Source organism: Osmerus mordax, chromosome 15 (assembly GCF_038355195.1).
Source record: "Osmerus mordax isolate fOsmMor3 chromosome 15, fOsmMor3.pri, whole genome shotgun sequence".
Classification (NCBI taxonomy): Eukaryota; Metazoa; Chordata; class Actinopteri; order Osmeriformes; family Osmeridae; genus Osmerus; species Osmerus mordax.
In genome coordinates, this window is record NC_090064.1 from 3,186,905 (window position 1) to 3,201,795 (window position 14,891).

Sequence of the window (14,891 nt, forward strand, 5' to 3'; positions counted from 1 at the left end):
ATTTATATAATTACATTTTTCTTCAACAGTACCTACATTTAATCAGTTTCTACATGATTTTAATTACCTTATTATAACACTAAAAACTAAGCACAATGAATAAAGTGTCAAACCGGTTGAACTGTTTGAATATTCCTTTGTTACGCTACAATTTGTGCCTCTTTACATTTATTATGGACCATGCCTTCCTGAAATGGATGTCAAAGACCAAGTTCAATGCCAGGGTAACCTGGTGGTTCTTGCCTCTACTAGACTTCAGTTTCAGGGTGGAACACAGACTGGGGAAGGAACACCGACTGCCGCTGGGCGATCCGTCGAGATCCGCCCAGCTTTCTTCTGGGGAGAGGGGAGTTGTGGCAACCAGTGGGAATACAGCACCATGTAGAGCGGCACAGGCAGACCCTCGGTCAGGTAATATGGGGCAGGTACTATCGCTTCCTGCTCCCATGAGAGACAACAAACAACACAGCTGCAGCTCAAGAGCTGAATAGAGTGTAATAAATGCCTTTCAGTCTCAACTCCATCTGTGGTCTGTGCTTTTCCTTTGTTTTATTGCTGTTGTACCCCGGTTTTGCTTAGTGGTTGCCGCAATACTGTCAATGACAAATGTGCAATAATGTGTGTAAGAATGGCTCATCTTGTGATATCAATTCTAATTTCCTTTGCCAAGGAAATTCCTGTTGTGTACAGTATTATTCTGATACGGCCAAGTTTTTATATTCATATTTCAGTCTGTGTCCGTATGGTTGTTTGCTGTGTGTTGTCTTCCCTTCTGTTACTCCCCTCACGCTCATTGCTACATTCCGGTGTCTGTGATTGGCTATTAACTCTGTTCCTTGTCACCAGCACACCTGCTTCCAGCCAATTAACTGGTCATCCGTCTTCCTTTAAACCTCACCTGTTTTCTGTTCTTGGATCTCTTGTTTGTGTTTGTAGTCGACTCGGTTCTGTGTTTGTGCTACTAGTTTAAGCACTACACACTGAGGGCTCAAGCAATCAACTTTATTCAGAAATCTTGGGCAATGCACTGTGGACGGCCTGAGATTTGGAGGACCCTGGCAGTCCGAGGCCGTGGCACTGGCCCGGTCCTTAATCTGGTTTTGCAGGGTACAATGAAACACAACTCTTAGATTAACAAATCTGCTTTCGTGGTTTGTGTGTAGTCTTGATCTAGTACCATTCAAATACATCCCCCATCCTTTCTCCCTCCATTGTTTCGATTGCACCTGCTCAAGCCTTGCCAACAAGGCTGTTCTGAAGCTGGTGCCAAAGTGTCAAATGATGAACATAGCTATAGGCCGTCTGTGCCATGGCCATCAACAATAGAGGATTCATCCTTAAAATTGTTTGACCTTTAAATTGTAAACGACGCACATGATTTTAATGAATCACTAACGCTGTCCATCATTTCCATTTCGAGTATTTGATTTGATAGATTATTAATGTTTATAAGAAGGGGGGGAAAATAATTTGAAACTAGTATTATTAGTTATTAGAAAAGTATTTGTGTTGTGCTAACCGTTTGTAGGCTATCATTTGATGCAATGGAGGAGGCACTCATTGTCTGCGTCTGTTTTGGCTGCAGTATGTTTATTTGAACCTGCTGCCTGTGTCGAGTACTGCTTGTGGTGAGGTGGTGAGACGAGATGGCAATCTGAACGTTCGCCCTGAAAGGCGCAACATTTCCTACCCCGTTTGGGCGAACTGAAATCCCATGTGTGGAGCTTTACATAGAAAGGTAAATCATTTCTTTGCCAATATTTGACTCAAATGTCCTGTTTACAACCATTATTTTTTGTTAGACAGGGAAGGTTTTAGTCAACCAACTAGTGCTAGCTAGCTGCCTGGCCTCGGAATCTCGTACTGTGATGCTCGCAAACCGATCTAAGCCTCCGTCTATTTACTGAAAATGTCATTACAGTACTATACAATCTTGACGCTATTGTTCTGTCCTGAAAAGCTCTTGCTATCATCTGTGTTGAGCAACTCAGCTGCATAGATAAGTAAACGATGTAAAGTGTTTCTAAATGGCACACATTGGCCCATCTCCCATGTTACACTGGGCTGGGGGTCACAAATATGTTGAAAGGAACTGACCAACTAGCCAGTCTAACAGCATTACGTTCTATTTTAACAGTGACAGCGAGTTTAACAGCAACATTAAACTAAATGGCCAACGTCCTGAACTTGTGGACATTGTTATGTACCCTGCTAAAATGATTAATTCAATTTTAAACTGTATGTTTCGGTGAATAGCCGGGATATGTGCCACTGTCGGTAGTTTCAATTTGTGCTAGCTTAGCATAGCTACGTAACTAGCTAAATAGAACTAGCGACTACTGTCCAGTTCAATCTTATTTGTAAACATGGCCTATGGCACGTGACAGAAATAGTCTTTGGTTCCTCTTCCAGGGAATAGTCTGATCCATATGTAGCCAGAACTAACCACTAGCAGTGTCTAAAATAGTGCTAATACAAAGGAGGCTAGCTAGTCAGTCAAAGTGAGTTTTGAAAAGAATAATCTCGAGATCTTTTGGACGCCGGTCGTATACTAGATAGGTATGCTAACGCGTTAGCTTGCTGGCTAACTAACTGGCTAGTAGTAGCTAGGGTAGATAATCGTGCAGCTTTGTTGACTGGTGGTGGTTTTAGTCATTGCCTGACTGTAAGCTGGTAGTTTGTTAGTTAAGTGAACGCTTAGAAAACTTTAGAACATGGAGAACTCCATTACACTAGTTGTAGAAATTGCTGACACAAATGAGTCAGAAGTGACTCGCTTATTTGGCTGTCCAGTTGGCTACTATTCTATTTCGCTATTCGTCTACTTATTTGCAAAGCTGCTTGTTAAAGTTGGTCCCATCATCAGTAATAGTGCAGACACCATCCTGACAAATTGCCCTATTTCCAACGTGAACAATTCAACCAAACAATTTATCAGCTAGATGGCTAGCCAGATGCCTGTCGGGTCATTGACCTATGTTGGAACACTGGCCCAACACTAACGGCAACAAACATTAGAACATGTACTGTAAACTAGGATAATTTTGTTGTTGGCAACCAAAAGTGGAGAATTTATAAACATAAGTATCTTTTTGTAATGTTTTTTTATTTATTTTTTATCAATTACCCTTCTTGTCAATGGGTTTCTTGGGTTCTAGTGTGAAGCTCTGCTTCAGTCTTAGTTGTAGGCTGGGCTGCCAATGGCAATAATGTCTGTACAAGCAAATGCAGTGAGGGAAAAGGGTATGGATTTTTGTCATCAAACATATTTCCAGTGCAGCATTGAAGGATTCAAATTCTTTGTGTCTATTCCAATATGTAATGATAGTATTCGATGACACAAATCTGTGTTCTAGAAAGAGTGGTCTGGAGTCGCAGAGGTCCGATAATATCAGCTTTAATGCAGCAGTTGGAAATCAACAAATACAGAGCTCTGGGGTTGTCTATGTTTCCCTACCCGCAACAGAGTTTGGGCTGGTTCACGAAGTCCAACTCGCTATCTGTCCCTCCCCAGCATATATTTATACAGTGCAATTAAAACAGAAAGATGAAAAGAAGGTTGAGCTTGTTCTCTCGTGCATCAGGGAGTTGTTCTTGCCTACGCGTCCCACCTGCTCGGGTGCCGTCTCCACCCGGTTTCAAGGTTGTTTCCGAAAATGAAGAGATAGAGACACAAAGAACAGCCTGCTTCCCACACCCTGTGTGAGACACCATGTTTAAGCCTGAGCACACTTCTCAGTTCATAAGACAGAACTTTAATAAGCACAATGCATAACTTTACTAAGCACAATATATTCTTTAGCATATAAAATTATGACCAAAATAAATAAGATTTCTAATCAATTAAAAAAAGGGAGGTGTATTACATTGGAATAACACAAGAAAAATGTATTGAACACGCTTATTGAAATGCAGTTAATACTTGTTTCAGAAGCCTTTCTGTGCAACGACCGCTTCAAGAAGTTTAAAAACATCTCACTGTGTCCAGGGGGGATTTTGGCCCATTCTAAATGGACAGTCTTCAAATATTGAAGTCCAGCGGGACTGTTGGGGAATCTTTATGTTCAGTTCCTTCCACAAATGTTCTACGGGATTCAAGTCTGGTGATTGACTGGGCAACCTGCAGTATTTTTGGGATTGTTGTCCTGTTGGAAGGTACACCTGCATTTCATCCTCATTGTCCTGGTGAATGGTAACAGATGCTGCTTTTTCCAGGTCTTTCTGAAGCTCTTTTCGAGTGGTCCTTGGATCTTGGGCTACTCTTCTGACTTGTGTCTTACTGCCTGCCCAGCAACCTGGGCAGGAGGTCCTGTGCGTGGCCTGTCGATGGTGGATTGATGCTTCTTCCTTTTGTGGATAATGGCCCCAATGGCGCTTTTATGAGTTGAGAGTCAGTAACTTGTGCCATTCCTATGTTGCTCAACAATCTTGTTGCAAAGGTCATGGGAGAGCTCTTTGCCTTTCTTTACCCAGGGCTTGACATAAACTTTTTGAGGCACTTGTCCTTTAGACAAGTAACTTACGTTTCACTTGTCCATGCACAAAAGTCACTTGTCCGAGAACTTTAAATAGCCTGACCGAGTGAAGGGGGCAAAACTAGCCTCGCTAATGGAGGTCGCTTTCTCAGGCAAATAACAAATGAAACAGGCTCGGTTAAAGAAATCTGAGATTCTGGCTATCTTCAGCAAGCTCGTACAAAAAGCAGTCCTTCCTGAAGTTTTTGGTGTAGAATGGAGTGAAATACAACATTGTGAACACACTGCCAGTGAGCGACCCGAGTCTGACTCTGAGGCTAACGTCAAAACAGTGTAACCGGGGACCAAGACATGGCTGCCGCCTAAGACTATGCGGGCGACACATTTTCACTTAAATCTTTTGACTTTCGTGACCCAAAACTTAATTCTGATGCGACAGATCAATGGGGAATCGATTTCTCTCTTAAAGGCTATCATCCTCAACCTTTTTGGTGCAGAATTCACCAAGATGAACTTGTCAACGTCACCGAAACACGGAGGAAAAAAGATGGCTACTTTAAAATTGGTTAAATAGATGGAATGAGTGGTAAGTAACATGGAATTTTATTTTGTTTGAGGTTTAACTTGTCCAGTGGGGCAAATACATTTCTCTTCCACTTGCCCTACAAAAAAATCCACTTGTCCCAGACAAGCGGACAAGCCTTAATGTCGAGCCCTGCTTTACCCATCATGAGATCAGGGCTTGAAATTAGGGATGCACCGATATGGAAATTTGGGCCGATACCGATAACTCTTTATATTTGGAAGCCGATAACCGATACTTGGGCGATAAATACAAAGCCTGAGTCTGATTTAGGGCTGGGCAAAAAAAAATCTATCTCGATATTGTCAATTTTTACGATATTCAATATATATATCGATATGTTTTCATTTAAATAATAAAAAAACATGATTTTCTTTTGCCCCCATTAGAAAACAACAAAAACAATTTAGATATAACAACTATTGTTACAAAGTACAAAATGTGTAGTGCAAATTTAAGCAGTTGCCATAACATGGTACTTGACAAAATTGACCTCACATGGAACAATTGACCTATCGCTAAGCCCCGCCCCCCTTAGTTACTGTTGCTAACTCGGACAAGCTATCGCAGCTGACTAGAGTTTTAGCCGTCAAAAGGGACTTCATTATGCAATGAATGGAGGGATACGTACATAATTTAAAAGTAGATATGGTGGATGACAAACTTAAATTGGAGGCGAGAATTTACAGATCTCAATGCAAGAGGGGAAGCTTAATCTCACGGTCATTCACGATATCCTGAATCGTGGATATCCAATGCTTGGCAATACCAGTATTGTTGATGCACCGCAGGGTAAGATTAGCTACATTAATTGGGTGTGCTCAAGCCTTCGGCGAGAGCACAACCTTTGTTCTCTCACATATATATTTATTTATTTATTTTGGCCCCCCTAAGGATCAGTCAATATTTGGACTACATACACAATGGCGGTGTCAAAAGGTTCGTCTTGGTAGCGATTGCGTTGGTTGTATTTTTATTTACGTTCCGTTGCATGGTTTAAGTAGAAATTGCGTTTTTGTGGCGAAAAGTGAAGCTAACGGTGGCTAATTTGCTAGCCACAGTCACTGACGTTACTAACGTCACTACGTCACTAACGTCACGAAAACACGCGTGACTACCTGTAACAGAACATTCGTTTCACATCTGTTAACTTGGGGGATAGCTAGGCTAACTATAGCTTTACTGCAAGGCAGCTGCAGGAACGCCACAAGCAAAGAGGCCAGGGTGATAACTATTTACTCATTTTACTTTGTGATGTGAAACACAATTATGAAATGTAATATACAATATTAGCTGATATTATTAAGGAAGTAGGCCCACATCTACTTTTGGAAACGGTAGTCTACTATTTCACTGAAGCATTAGCATCATGACATTAGCCTCTGTTGCCCGGGCAACACATACTACAGTGGTCTATGATGCATCTGTTTTCAATCTTTAAAATAAACATTCCTCACAAATACATTTTCGTTGTAGGATTTATTATGACATTACATTACAAGTAAACGATTTGTGGGTGAAATTATCATTACCTGTGGTTTCAAACCAGTGTTGCTCACTGCAATGCTGTAGCCTACGCGAGACACTACAAAAACATCTACACAGCTGTAGGAAGTCAAATGGCGACAGAACATGTTCGGCACTCCCCTTAATTAATCAAAAGTCTATCTAACTACTAACCTGAACTTCATTGCCTCAGCCTAAACGTTGCCAATCTGTTCATGAAAATAATTAATTTCAGCCTAAACCGTACAACGGAACGTTAAATCCAATTCAACCAACGCAATCGCTACCAAGACGAACACAGCAGTAGTCTACTAGTACTGTACCGTAGTAGTACAATTTACCGGGGCAGCTTCTCCACACAGGGCTATATCGCATTTTGCGTTGTTACTGACAATGATCGCTACCAGTGAGCTTTTCATGAATGAGCGATTTTCCACTAAATAAATGTCAAGCTTATTTACGTTTTGGGGGGCATATTTTCAGTTAGCAGATGGGACTGTCTGAATCGCGATTCCATCTTCTACTGCCGGGTAACGTCGTAGAATAATCTTCAAAGGGGGTTCTTTATTAATGAATGAATGCAATGAGTAGGCTACATGCCTGAAAATATCACGAGAAGAGAAAAACTTAAAATGACGTTTAAGTCATAGAGATTAGGTCCATTTTTACACCGGTCTGCCAAATGTATTCGTTTTGATTCAACGATGAGGCTGCCTCTTGCAGGGGAAATGAGAAGACATCTATTTCATTCTACACTTCACTCGTATTTTCAGTTGTAAATGAGCAGCAAAAAAAAAATCCTTTAAATCTATTTAATCTTTAAAAATAATAAGTATGCATTTTCATATAAAATATACAGAAATCAGTTGTAAAAATTTCATTCAAAAACGGACCCCTGTGCAACCGACGCAAGCAAGCACACCCTACAATTTCCCCAGAAATTGTACCCTCTCTAGTTTACCTTCAGTTAATTGAACTAATCTGGATAGGCACTGAGATGTAAACCTACGTTTATTAGTTTATTTACTAGCATTACCCTGTCCCTGACAGGGCAGTGTCCTAACTTTCTAGCTAGTGAATAGCTAGCCAAACGTTATACATAGCTATAACGTTAACGTTAGCTAGTTTTAACCAGAGATAACTTGCCTAAGCCTAGCATAACATCAGTGGTGAAAGTAAGCCGGTACTGTCAATGCCAATAATGTGATGACACCCTTGTTTATCTTCGTTACGTTGAGTTGACTGTGTGGTCTGCCACACAGCTTTATCCACCGGAGACATTTGGCCCTCTTGTTTTGGTTTGGGAAATGGGATAAAATATACCCCATTGCCCATCCTCTCATGATACCTCGTATCAGTGTTGCATCTACCCCATGCACATCGTTTGACCATTGTTTTACACTTAAATTACAACAAACCCGATAAAACAAGAGAAGAATCCCTTTTCCTAATGCTACTCTATGGAGTTGTAAACTGAAGATGTCCGAGTGCAGCTGTTACTAAACTGCCATTGGCCCGTTTGCGTTCGAGGGGCGGGGCTTAGCGATAGGTCAATTCATGCAGAGGTCCTTATGTGACAGGAGAAAAAGAGAGAAAAAGAGAGTGCCTGTGTGTGTGCAATTTTCAGTTTGTGCACATGCTCTTTGTAAGCATGTGCACAAACGGTGTCTGTGTGTGAACACAGAGGAGCCAGATGGTGATCTTAGTTTTTCTCGATTGCTAACACACAAAAATGGTATGTGTAAGCCATCCTCACGAAAGCATTTTGCCAATTCCCAGCAGAAAGACCATGCACATCCCAGTCTTTAAACACAATTTACCCTTTTAGACACATTTATCAGGTTCATCTTTATGCCATTTAGAACATACTTTATCAGTGGAAGGTGTCTTTAAGTAGCCTGGCTCTTCCCACCTACGTACTTCCACTCAATTTTCATTTTGCTTCTGTACTAGGTCTGGCCATGAGGTACGTAAGTCAGATTTTTCAGGTTGATTTTCTACTGGCGAATCAGCGAACAGAGGGAGTGGCTGAGAACGATGATGTTGATGTTGTGCGCTAGTTTGTGTTGTAGTTCCGTAATGGCGGCGGAGAAAGATGCGAGCAAAGCCATTCGGTCCGTTGTGGCAACGCTGCCGAATATCCAACAGCTAAAGCCGGAGCAAGAACAAGTTTTTCTGAGTTTTGTTGGTGGCCATGATGTTGTGGCCCTCCTCCCCACGGGGTTCGGGAAAAGTTTGGTTTTCCAGCTACGGCAGCTAGCTCTGTTACAGTAGTGGTGAAGGAATTGGCTAAGGCGAATGCTAGAGATTGGTTATGGCAGATCAGAGTGGCTCTGGGCAGATCCAATAGTTTTAAACTTCAACAGAGTACCCGCCTACAAGGAAGTCAATGCTTGTCAATGGAGCGAGGCCAGACTCTGTACAAATGCAATGTACGAGAGTCTGGGTAGGACCAGGCTAGTCTTTAAGTAGAATAATAGGACGAAAATATGTGCAATATTACAGTAGCTATTAGAGTATTACATTAACCTGCCCCCACTGCAAAAAAAAAAATCCTAAAGGAAACACTGCATCATATTGCATTAACAATTTCCCTTGTTTTTTTCTGGCTCCTGGTAGGATGCATTACTACCGGCGGTAGGTTGCAGTTATGCCACTAAAAACCTGTAAAACGTGTGTGGAGCTGTAAGGCCAGATGCTATCTCTCTAATAATGCCAGGAATGTCTGTGTGTTTGTTTTTGTGTGTATACGCGTTAGTTTCCTACGATTATCTGGAGAACCGGGCAATCTGCAAAGTTAGACATTTCGCAGGTGTCTGTTTTATAATCAAACGGATTGACGTTGTTCAGATGAGCATTTGCCATTTTTCAAAACAATCCCCATCTTTCATGGGCCTCTATGGGCATCATGGGAACTCATCCCAGCCCCTACACTCTGATTGGTACTAGCTCCTCCACTGTAATTTGTCCCCTGGTCATCCCTTGCACCATATGCTTCACTAGCACGTGCACTATGAGGCTGTATCGGAGGCTATATGATAACTTCAGTGAATTTTGTTTAGTTAATGAACCAGTGTTTCCCCTATAATTACTTTCAGGGGGGGGGGCATAGATCTAAATTTAGCCTCTCATTCATTTCAATGGAAGTCATGTGAAAGGCCCCGCAAGTCAGTTTGAGCTACCTGGCATTGTGAACAGGCAGCCTAGCAAGAGAAGCAAACCCTGTTCTATGCATTTATTAAAGCATTTGTAGCAAATGTTGCCAGTAAAAAAGAAACTAGCTAGCATAACACAGCTAGCACAGTATGCAAGGAAGTAAATGCTATTTCCAGCACCACACGGAGCCGCTCGCGAGGAACGAATAGGCGAATTCCCAGCAATTTAGTTGCTGCCAGTGGATCCACTGTACTCATCAACAGGCGATCAAGTGTAACAAGGGCATTGTTGTTGCTCCCGGTACCAAAAATCACCAGCATCACCAGCACTATCTATCTATACTTCCAGGAATCTGTGTGTATGTGCCACCAATTGTATCACGGGCACTATGCACTATCTAAGTCAGTGGTTCCCAACCCTGGTCCTCAGGGACCCCCTGTCCTGCATGTTTTAGATAATCCCCTGCACCAACACACCTGATTCAAATGAATGGTCATAAGCAGGCTTTTGCAAAACTGGATAACGACCCATTCATTCACACGTTGGGCCTCATTGACACTGGCCTGTGGACTCGGAGGCATGTAGATGCCGACCAGGATGAATGACGCGAACTCGTGAGGCGAGTAAGAAGGTTTGCGGTTTATAAAAAATTATTCCAGATCAGGAGAACAGCGCTGCAGAATCACTGTCACATCTACACACCAGCCACCGTTGGTGTAAAAACAAATACCACCACCTTTCGATTTTCCGGAAAGCACTGAGTCACAATCCGCTCGCACGAGTCTCTACTAGTTGTAACGCAGAGTCCGGGATCAGTTCACTCAAACATGTTTCCTTGAAGCTCAAAACGGAAGATGAATGAAAGTCTGTTTTTCTACACCAGCAGCTGAAGTTGCACCAGCACGTTTACCTCTCCTACGATGCTTCACTGCGGGACAAAGCCGGGAGTGGCTTTGACTAGAATGTCCTCTAATTCTGCTATAGGAAGCAGAAAAGTGGGAATTAAATCTGTAGTTGTTTCCCTGATGTTTAGGAGTTAGTCCATGGTCAGAGGGAATCTTGGCAGAACACTGAGTTACAAAACAAAACTAGACAAAACAGAGCGCACCGCCCGGATGAGGCTGCCATTCGCGGTGCCATCTTGGATCAAGAAGATACAACCCAATTTCCTCTTTGGTAGCTTTTGATTGGCTCTACCGGACTTGCAGTTTACAAAATCAAAAAGCCATGTGATAACTTTTGTGAGGCTTGGTCTGAAGATAATATCTGCCAATTTTTTTTTCATGAATTCAAAATAGCGGCTGCATCAATTTGGCTGTTATCACAAGTTGTGTGTCTGACATGGGATCTCCAAAGATATCATGAGACAAAGGAATCACTTAATAAAGTCAAACAAATCAAAATCAAATCAACATTTATTTGTATAGCCCTTTTTACATGCAAGCATGTCGCAAAGGGCTTCACATATTCCCATAGAACTGCCCCTCAACCAACCTAAACCCTGAAGGAAGACAAGGAAAAACTCCTAGAAAAACTCACTGGAGGTGAAAAAGTGGAATAAACCTTTGGGAGGAGCAATTCAATGAGGGATCCCCTCCTCCAGAGACGGTTGGTGAAAGAGAGGAGCAGAACACAGGCTTAACATAGTCATAAAGAAGGGAAGTGTCAATGGGTTTTGAAACACCAAAATCCATTGTTCAACTTGGTAGATGTGGGAAGGGACTGGGAAACTCACTGATGTCCGTCATGGAGACTGGTTTCCGGTTGGCGACCAGGTCCAGCGTTAGCAGACCGACTACCAGGCAGGTGCTGACAGCTCAAACCCCCCACACCACAGGGGATGCGTGGAGGGGGGACAGAGAGAGGAGAGCAGGGATTAGAGAATGCCAGGAGCAGCTAACAGTTAGTCATATTAGAATGAGATCCCCACCGGTCAAGCGTGGACTAGTGCAGCAATTTAGCAGACCAAAAAAGGGTATTTGATGCAGCCCTAGACACAAAGACAGCGCCAGCCCTCCTCGGTTGGAACATGAAATCTGTTACAGGGGAAAGAACTCTAAAATAAGTTATACTTATACAAACAAGGATGAGAATGCCCCATCCTCCGTCGTCACCAACTAGTAGGGCTGAACGATTTAGGAAAATAAGATAATCGCAATTAATTTGCAATTGCGATTTAATATGCGATTATTGATGTATTATTAATATAGATATATACTAGCCTACTGATCTCCAGCAACATAAGACACAAAGTTCAGAAAAACTAAGGAGGACATACCGCCTGTAGCTTACCTCATCGAAAATATTTTGGTACATCAAAGCTAAACTAGAAACGTAAGTTTTAGTTGCACTCTCTTAACTAAAGCTAGCTAGCTAGCTAGCTACCGTTTCGGAAAAATAACTTGCGCTGTGGAGACAGTCAGAAATATTTAGAACTCACTCATCTAAAGGTTAAATCTTAAAAGAAAAAGAGACACTGTCTGAACATTTCTTATCCAGTCAGTAGCCTAACAGAAACAGTATGGCACCGTCAGCTGTATGTGTATCACCGAGGGGTATCATATATTTCGTGATGAACGCTTACTGCTTGAGTAATTTTGTAGTAGGCTACATTGAGTTAGGCTTTGAAACATTTCGATCAGTGATCCTGTCGGGTGTTATTTGGCTTATTTGACACACAGGTGTTCAGAATTTTAGCTATGCATCGTACATGGCTTGTGGTGTTTTTATAGGGCCGAATTAGGTTGGTGGTGTTGCCCCGTGAGGTAGCAACGTTAGCCAGGCAGGTTTTGCACAATACTTGACAATACTTTTATTTAAAGGCAAAATTGGCAGTGTCTGTAGTCTCAGGTTCTGTCGAGCCTGAAGCCATGATCGTACAGGTCAAGGTACAGTGTAACGTGCAAAGTTGATCCTTCGTCTGCAAACTGCGTTACTCTCGCGTGTCACGTGACCAAGTAAAATCGCAGCCTTTGCGATTACAAAATCGTGTTCTGTCCTATCGCGATATTAATCGCAAATGCAATTAATTGTTCAGCCCTACCAACTAGTAACAGAAACTATAACAGTAACAATATACAAAAACAGGTTTACTTTATTTGTAAAATCTAGATGGGGCAACATGAACACGAGCTTTAATTGTAATTTAAAAGTTACATGTGATACATATACAGACAAACACACACTTCAGATTTACATAGAAAGTACATACAAACATACTTTAGCAGTCATAGGACGCTTGGCAGTCATAGAATTGACTAAACAAGAACGTTTTTAACCTCATATTGAATGTCGAAACAGTATCAGCCTTTTTAACTGAGACAGGTAATTTGTTCCAGAGAAGAGGTGCTATATGAGAACGCCCTGCCTCCAGCTGTTTTTTTAAATTACTTTTGGGAACCACCAGATAGGGTGCAATGAGACCAGAGAGGTAAAGTGGTGCCAATCCATGCAGAGTTTTGTAGATTAGTAATAGAACTTTGAAATCAGCTCTGGCTTGGATAGGGAGCCAGTGTAAAGAGACGAGAGTCAATGTTATGTGATCAAACTTTCTGGTTCTAGTCAATAGTCTAGCAGCAGCATTGCACCCGCTGTAAATTTTTAAAGTAGGTAGTTGGTTAATAATTGACAGTTATTGGCCAAGAAGCACAAAAATTGCTTCCTGCGACCACTCCTAGTGGTCACATGACACCAAATTGTTTGGACATCCTCAGAAAAGGGTTCTGAGTCGAGGTACCAAGTTTGGTGTTGATTTCTCAGAGTTGCTGAGATATGACCCAACTTCCTGCTTGGTTGCTTTGCTTTTTTAACCCTTGTGTTATCTTCGGTTCATTCCGACCCATCAGTCATTGTGACCCACCGTCGTATTGCGACAAATTTACCTCATACAAAAACAAAGTGAAGAATTTTCTTTTAACTGTTGGGCTGTCTCAGACCCCCACATTGCAAAGGTTAAAAGAAAATTATTTTTATTTGTTTTTGTATTGGGTAAACACAACGATGGTTCGTTATGAACCTTTGGGTCATGTGACCCGAAGGCAGCACAAGGGTTAATTGGCTGTACTGGACCAAAGAGATTATTTAGAATTTTTTTGGAACAAGCGAAAAACGTTTTTACTTAAAGTCGGAGGAATCGGCATAAGATCTATACAAATAGAAATGACAGCAATAGAGTGTGTTGAACTTGTGTTGATCCAATGAATCCAAAGACAACTCATTTTTAAAAATTAGGCATATGTTTCAAAAGTTGCATGTGTAAACACACCTCAAACTTTGACCTGTTGGTGGTGCAAGAGTGCTCCGATGGGAAACATGAAATTTGTGAAAGTTATGAGGGGACTGATCCTTACCAAGTGTTCCAAATTTCACAACTTTTTACCATATGGTTCTAGGGGCTGCCATACAGTCCAATGGTAGAATAATAATAATTAAATATAGCTGCAAGCAGCGATGCGGGTTCCTCCGCAAAATGGCAAAATATTATAAACATGTACACTGTAGAAGATCCAGACTTGGACAACAAGAGAGCAAAACTACTTCATGTTTGACCAACAACAATAGGCTGAATGAGGATTTGAACTAATGAGCATAAGGTTACAAGTCAGTCTCTCTAGCCACTCTGCTAAACACCAACTGCTGAGATTTTATGAATAGAAAGGGCAGAGTATTAGCTTTTTATAGGATATTGAAACTCTTCTTGAGTTGATCTCTTTCCAGAATCTCAGTCAATGTACAACTAATAATAGTCATGTGGGCAACAGGGCTAGGCAGAGCTCATGTTTTAGCTGCTTGTGAAAATAGCTTGTGATGGTACAGCAGCCGACTCTCTGGTCCCATTTAAGGGGTCATTGATTGCAAAACCGATTTAACTTGTCATAGTTGAAAAATGACAGTTTGGTGTGTAAAATAGACATACAGTGAACCTCATCCATTGAAACCTCTTTCCTATCAAAATTTCACTTCTCACTACTATTTTGAAACTGCAACTTGCAAACGCTAGCTTTTGAAACAGTGCAACTTGTGACGTCACAAGTTGCAGCATCAACTTTGTCACGCCCCAAAATTTACATTTACCCGCCCTCTGGTTTTCTAGTCCAGGAACATAAACAGAGGTTGCGTAGATCTCCAACACTTTTTGAGCTAGCTGCGCGCTGCTCTGTACTTCCACAGGA

The 14,891-nt window shown here is 41.7% G+C and overlaps 1 protein-coding gene across 2 annotated transcripts in view; it reads left to right on the forward strand.

Annotated features, from left to right (window-relative positions):
• The first annotated feature begins 1,632 nt into the window (after window positions 1–1,632).
• The window catches only part of LOC136957792 (NEDD4-like E3 ubiquitin-protein ligase WWP1), a 103,836-nt gene continuing 90,577 nt past the window's right edge, over window positions 1,633–14,891 (forward strand). For both annotated transcript variants that reach the window (XM_067251973.1, XM_067251974.1), the window contains exon 1: window positions 1,633–1,738. The gene's annotated coding sequence lies outside the window, so the exon portion shown is untranslated. The remainder of the gene's footprint in view (window positions 1,739–14,891) is intronic.